This window comes from Macaca fascicularis, chromosome 9 (genome assembly GCF_037993035.2).
Source record: "Macaca fascicularis isolate 582-1 chromosome 9, T2T-MFA8v1.1".
Lineage (NCBI taxonomy): Eukaryota > Metazoa > Chordata > Mammalia > Primates > Cercopithecidae > Macaca > Macaca fascicularis.
The window spans coordinates 27,172,709-27,180,447 of NC_088383.1; positions in this window are offsets into that span (position 1 = coordinate 27,172,709).

The following is a 7,739-nucleotide window of genomic DNA, read 5'->3' on the forward strand; positions in this document are numbered from 1 at the left end:
TGTGTTTTTATATTGACTCTGCAGCGCGGGCCCGTTAATAAAGCTAGGAGATGCCTTTGGTGCAGCTAAAAAAAAAAAAAAAAAAAAAAAAAAAAATTCTCTGAGTTAACATAAAATTATCTAAGTCTGCATAATGAAAGCTAAAGCATTATCTAACCCTAACCCACTACAATTCAATTTAGGGAAAAATAAACAAATCTGAGAAAAATGTATTATCCTGAGGGGGTTAATTATCAGCCTTCACAAGTTCAACACAGTCTTTTTTTTTTTTTTTTTTTTTGAGACGGAGTCTTGCTCTTTTGCCCAGGCTGGAGTGCAATGGCATGATCTTGGCTCACTGCAACCTCTGCCTCCCAGGTTCAAGTGATTCTCCTGCCTCAGCCTCCTGAGTAGCTGGGATTATAGGCATGTGCCACCTCACCTGGCTAATTTTTGTGTTTTTAGTAAAGATGAGGTTTCACCATGTTGATTAGGCTTGTCTCGATCTCCTGACCTTGTGAGACACCCTCCTTGGCCTCTCAAAGTGCTGGGATTACAGGTGTGAGCCACTGCACCCAGCCCAACATAGTTTTATAGAAGGGCTACATAATACAGTCATTATCTTTCTGAGCAAATCATATCCATAGAGACTCATATGTTTAACATTTTTCTATCATAACTCAGAGGTTAAGGGTCCTACTTTAAATTTAAAAGTATTGGATGTGACTGTAACCACAATGGCTGACCACTATAAAAAATTTAATATTCCTATTTCATTAAAAAAGATAAAACAACATTTGGAAGCAAAGCTTGTCAGGAGAGATGTTTCTTAACGTTACCCTGACCCCCCTAATAATTAAGTACACTAGATGCCCACATCCCCATTTGTATTTTATTCATTACTTCTGGTCTCTTCTTCGTGGCTCCTTTCACCATCAATGGGAGGTAGGCCTGGGCTTGGCAGATGATGAGGGAACTGATCTAACTCCTCTCTAAATAATAAACAGCATCCCTTCAGAACATATCAAGTCCTTTACTCGTTGGCCTCTATCCTTTATTAAATATTTATAAAAAGTACAATAGTTGAATTACCAAGATCTAGCCTTTCTCTCCTTTTTTGAGTTTTTTTAACCAAAAGATTCTAAAGCTACTAACTAGCCTGAAAGACAGCAAGCCCAAAGACAGGGAAAGAAAACAAACAACAAAGTTTAAATCAAAAACAACAAAGCTTCTGAAGCATAAAACGCCAGTCTCTTTTATGCAAAAAAATTTGTGAGCTAACCATATTGTAAATTCTAGAGAACTCTTCTAAATGTATCCTGATTCCAAGTAAATATGCTTCCAAATTCAGGCAAGACTCCAAAAATGGCAGACACAGACCACTGGACAACTTCATCGAATCAGACAATAGGCTTAAACAGTAACAGCTGTCCACTCCCAGAGTGGGCTTGTACGGTCAGGTAATTCACAGGTCTTTTGTTGATCAATGGGAAAAGAATCACAGGAAGTTCAAGGCATTAATCAGTCTATACTCACTGCAAGCCCTAGTCAGCCTTCTCTCTAATGGAAATGCACTCCTCTCTCACATTTGTGGTTTTCTACCTTGCTTCCTAGCAACTAACCATGGGCTAGAGTGATGGCAGGCAGAGACCTTTGCACTAGTCCATGAAGTAAGATGGGGAAGCAGAATCCTCCTGTCTCTTTCATCAGCTCAATGAGCTCATTCTGCAAAGGGAGGGGAACCAGGACCACACTCATTCACTCTCCTTTACTGTTGCTGAGAACCGGACTCCGCCCCAGGGAGAAAATACTAATAGCACAGACATTTAACCCTGTTAATGAATTCTTGCTATCTACCAAGAGGGAGTTCCCACTTAATCACAGAACTAATCCTGACCTGGCTGGGTGCTGTGGCTTATCCCTGCAATCCCAGCACTTTGGGAGGTCGAGGCGGGTGGATCACTTGAGCTCAAGAGTTCAAGACCAGTCAGGCCAACATGGTGAAACTCCGTCTCTATGAAAAATACAAAAACTAGCTGGGCATAGTGGCATGCCTGTGATCCCAGCTAGTCAGGAGGCTGAGGCAGTAGGATCACTTGAACCTGGGAGGCAGAGGTTGCAGTGAGTCAAGACTGAGCTACTGCACTCCACCCTGGGCAACAGAGCGAGACTCCGTCTCAAAAAAAAAAAAAAAAAAAAGAACTAGTCCTAACTTTTTGACCTGGGTCAGTCACCTACATTTATTAAAAGAAACCTCAAGGAATAAAAATAAAAATTAAAAATTTTTTTAAAAACCCTAACTCCTTTTTTTTGACTTTCAAATGCACTATTAAATTCCTTTGACCCCAATTTATTTTCTGAGCTGCATTCTGACTTGATAACTCTTAAGACATCTTTAGATTTCCTAAGAAGTCACAGGCAGATGATAGAGGAACTCCTAAAGGAATTCTCAGAGGTGTCTGGGTTTTTTTTGTTTGTTTTATTTTGTTTTGTTTTGAGACAGTCTCACTCCATCACCCAAGCTGGAATGCAGTGATGCGATCTCGGCTCACTGAAACCTCCGCCTCCTGGGTTCAAGTGATTCTCCTGCCTCAGCCTCCCAAGTAGCTGGGATTACAGGTGCCCACCGCCACACCTGGTTAATTTTTTTTGAGACCCAGGCTTGTTTTGTCGCCCAGGCTAGAGTGCAGTGGCACAATCTCGGCTCACTGCAACCTCCACCTCCTGGGTTCAAGCAATTCTTGTGCCTCAGCCTCCCTAGGAGCTGGGATTACGGACTTGTGCCACCACGCCTGGCTAATTTTTTTGTATTTTTAGTAGAGATGGAGTTTCACCATGCTGGTCAGGCTGGTCTCAAATTCCTGGCCTCATGTGATTCACCCCCCTTGGCCTCCCAAATCAGCCCTCGGAAGTTAAAGGAAGTTAATTTGCAACAAGAGTTTTCCCCTAGAAAGTCCAGAAATTTACTAACCAGCACAGAAATAAGTAAGGGTTAACTGCTTACATGTTTGAGTTCATGTGAGTATGTATGTGTTTGAAAAGACCTTGAGTGATCAAATCCAGGCCTATTATCCTTTCTCACATTTTTATAAAAAATAGACACTTCTTAAATATATTACACAGGCTATTGAGATATTTTATCTTTTTACCACATATATTTGGAGATTTAATGCATTTATTTCTATCCTGAAAAGTATAATCACGTTGTGAGTCATGAAAACAGAAATTATAGAAAGACACTATAATGTTGATTGGATCACCTTGTTTGGAGGAAATTGTGTAACTTCCTTGTTAAATTATGGAAAGATACACTTAGAATTGGAAACACTAGGGGAGTTTAGAAACATTCTGTTTGCAAATATGAATATAAGAGGTTATTTAGGTTACACCAGTTTGACCACTATATTTTTGGCAAATAAAAATGTTAAAATTGCTCATTATATATCATTTAAACATTAACGCAATAGATTTTACTTTTGCTTTTTAAAAATCGCATATAAAATTGAACTTAAGAGTCATAATTACTTCACAGCGCAGCCCACCACCTTACAGAGGTATTTTTAAATCACTAAGTATAAAAGTTACAATATTTGACCAGACAAATCCAATCTGCATTTGTGGAACATTCAGACATGTGATGGGGCGGGGTTGGCAGGGGCAGCCCTGCAGGGCACAAAGTATATTTTTCTTTTCTTTTTCTTTTTTTTTTTTGTTTTTGAGACAGAGTCTCCATCTGTCACCCAGGTTGGAGTACAGTGGCGCGATCTCGGCTCACTGCAAGCTCCATCTCCGGGGTTCATGCCATTCTCCTGCTTTAGCCTCCCGAGTAGCTGGGACTACAGGCACCCACCACTACCCCCGGCTAATTTTTTGTATTTTTTTTTAGTAGAGACGGGGTTTCACTGTGTTAGTCAGGATGGTCTCGATCTCCTGACCTCGTGATCTGCCAGCCTCGGCTTCCCAAAGTGCTGGGATGACAGGTGTGAGCCACCACGCCCGTCCACATTTTTCACACTGTGATAGTCTCTTTTGGAAACTGCAAAATTCATCAGTTTCACAAAGGCCATCGTCTAGGGAGCTTGCTCCATCATTAATCACTTTCACATCGCCTTCAGCTTTCTGCACAGTGTATGACTTCTAGAGATGACTTTCAGACCTGGTTTTGTGGTCCATTAACAGGAGTTTCAAAAATCACACTGAACGTCCTCCCACAAGCTACAGAAGACATATACTCTTCACAGTATCAAAGAGTAGACTCTACCGGATTTTCTTTCAGTTCATTTGCTCATATATTTTCTTTTGCTGGTCTAGAACAGCTTGTTGCTAGCTAATCAATATTTGCTATATTTCTGTGAGTTTTTGCTGCAAATCAGCAATAACTGTGTGCTGACTCTTTTGTATCTCAACCAGTTTTTCTTATTCCTTTGCAAGTTCCAGATATAGGACTAGTGCATCCCAGATGGGTCTTCATCTTCTATAACATCACAGGAACAACAAAGATGTCTCCAGGCCGGGCATGGTGGCTCATATCTGTAATCCCAACACTTTAGGAGGCTGAGGTGGGCAGATCCCTTGAGCCCAGGAGTTTGAGACCAGCCTGGGAAACATGGTGGTCTCACAAAAAAAAATAGCCCGTGGTGGCCCACGTAGTCCAGATACTCGGGAGGCTGAGGTGGGAGGATTGCCTGAGACCAGGAGGTCGAGGCAGTGAGTCCTGTTAACGCCACTGCACTCCAGCCTGAAGGACAGAGTGAGACCCTGTCTCCAAAAACAAACCAAAATAAAAAAAGATGTTTCCAGTATAACAATTCTTCATCTTCCATTCCATCTTCAACACTGTAAAACGCTTTATGTTAAATTTAAAATGACCATGTTAATAACATAACTTCCTATTTCAGAAACTTTAATCTTAAAGAAATCTTAAGACCGGGCGCGGTGGCTCACGCCTGTAATCCCAGCACTTTGGGAGGCCGAGGCAGGCAGATTACGAGGTCAGGAGATCGAGATCATCCTGGCTAACACAGTGAAACCCCTTCTCTACTAAAAATACAAAAAATTTAGCCAGGCGCCTGTAGTCCCAGCTACTCAGGAGGCTGAGGCAGGAGAATGGCGTGAACTTGGGAGGCGGAGCTTGCAGTGAGCCGAGATCGCGCCACTGCACTCCAGCCTGGGTGACAGAGCGAGACTCCTCTCAAAAAAAAAAAAAAAAAAAAAGAAAGGAAACCTTAAGCATTTCACCTGTGCACCAACATGAAAATTTAGGCTCTCTGCTTAATTGCATGTACAACAATCTTAGATTACTTACGGCTTTAGAGCATCAAAATTTAATAGATGCTTCCTAAAATCAAAGGTAATAGACTTTTTGATACAAAAATTGTCTGGTTGTGTGTTTTTTTAAATTTCACACAAAACCACAGTCAAAGCACAATGCCATTTAGCCTGTGAGTCCCCAAAGCTATGCACAGAATTGAATTATTATGCAGAAAATGTCAACTTTGTAGTTAACCCTACCTAGCCTTTAGAGGAGAAGGATAGTAGGATCATAGCTTTTGCATGTGTTTATTTGTGTGCCCATGAGTGGTAGTGTGTGTGTGTGTGTGTGTTTTCACTGAAGCACTCCTCCAGAGAGTGACCCATCTGATAAGACATCCTCTGCTCATTTGTTATTCGTAAATAAATGGCTTATTTCTGGAATTCTTATTTAAGCACACAGCTACTGGATGCTAAAAACAACCTAGAAAGGAGTTAGGAAGTTAAACTAAAAAGATGAATTTAATGTAATAACCATAACATACTACCATTCCCTCTTTTTTCTACCCACAACTTTTATTTGTGCAACTAGATGGCTAGCCATTTGATTGCTAACGTTTCAGACCATTATGGCCAAAATAAATCACTCTATTTCAGAAAAGAGAGAGATTGTGCCTAATACTTATGATGTAAAGTAACCAGTAACTATACTTATGAACCACTTCTACAGAAATATCAGGAAATAACTAAGTGGGCCTAACAACAGAACTAATGTTCAGAGATTTAATTGGCCTTTTACAGGAAGGAAAACGACAATATGAGAGCCTACTATGTGTCCCAATAAAAGTCTCATTATCCCACCCACAGATTTATTTTAAATAAAAAGCCTACCTGAGGAGTTTTGTACATAAGTTTTTCTATAAAACATTTTATGGAACCACTTAGCCAGCCCTGAGACGCTGAAAGAAATTATATAATAACATCTGGGATAACAAATCTCTATCCTCAACGCTGCCATTTGATAGCACAAAAAGCACTCACTTAAATAGCAGAAGACAATAAAAAGTGCCAGAGTTCCTATCAGCAATACTTTTAAGTTTCTCTGATGAACATTTCTTTAAAGGTTTTCTTTTCACACTAAGGAGATGATTATACTTTGCTAAAATTCAGTGATGTTTTTGCACACAGTACTCGGCCCTCTGCATCTGTGGATTCAACCAACCTCAGAAAATATAGTATAAAAAATGGATGGTTATATCTGTACTAAACACGTACAGACTTTATTTCTGGCTATTATTTCCTAAACAATACAGAATAACACCTATTTACATTTAGAATATATCTAAAAATGCTTAAACGAAAAGTCATCAATAAGTCAACTGTCCCTATACAAATGGCCAATGGGTATATGAAAACGTAGCCAACATCACTAATCATCAGGGAAATGCAACTCAAAACCACAGTAAGGGATCGTCTTACCCCAGTTAGAATGACTATTACTAAAAAGATGAAAGATAACAGGTGCTGGCAAAGATGCAGTAAAAAGGGAAGTCTCATACACTGTTGGTGGGAAGATATATTAGCACAGCCACTACGGCAAACAGTGTGGAGAGTTTTCAAAAAACTAAAAACAGAACTACCATAACGATCCAGCAATTCCACTATTGAACGTTTATCCAAAGGAAAGGAAATCAGTATATACCTGCACTTTCTTGTTTATTGCAGCACTACTCACAATGGCAAAGACAGAGAATCAGCCTAAGTGTCTATCAACAGACAGATGGATAAAGAAAATACAGTATATATACATAATAGAATACTTATTCAGCCACGAAAAAAAAAATGAAATCAGCCAGGCATGGTGGCTCACGTCTAATCCCAGCACTTTGGGAGGCCAAGGCGGCCAGATCACAAGGTCAGGAGATAGAGACCAGCCTGGCCAATATGATGAAACCCTGTCTCTACTAAAAGTATGAAAATTTGCCAGGCGTGGTGGCGGGCACTTGTAGTACCAGCTGCTCGGGAGGCTGAAGTAGGAGAATCGCTTGAACCCGGGAGGCAGAGGTTGCAGTGAGCCAAGATCGCACCACTGCACTCCACCTGGGTGACACAGTAAGACTCCATCTCAAAAAAAAAAAGAATGAAATCCTGTCATATGTAGCAATGTGGATGGGATTATGTTCTTATGGAATTATGGGTGGAATTAGATCATTATGCTAATGAAATAAGCCAAGACAAATATCACATGTTCTCACTCGTATATGGGAGCAAAAAAGTTGATCTCATGGAGGTAGAGAGTAGAATGATAGATACCAGAGGCCAGGAAGGGTGTGTAGGTTGATGGAGGGGATGAATAGAGGTTGGTTAATGGGTACAAACATACAGTTAAAAGGAGTAACTACAGACCTACAGATAGATGGAATAAATCCTAATGTTCAATAGCAGAGAAAGGTGACTATAGTTAACAACAATGTATCATATATTTTTAAATAGCTAGAAAAGAGGACTCA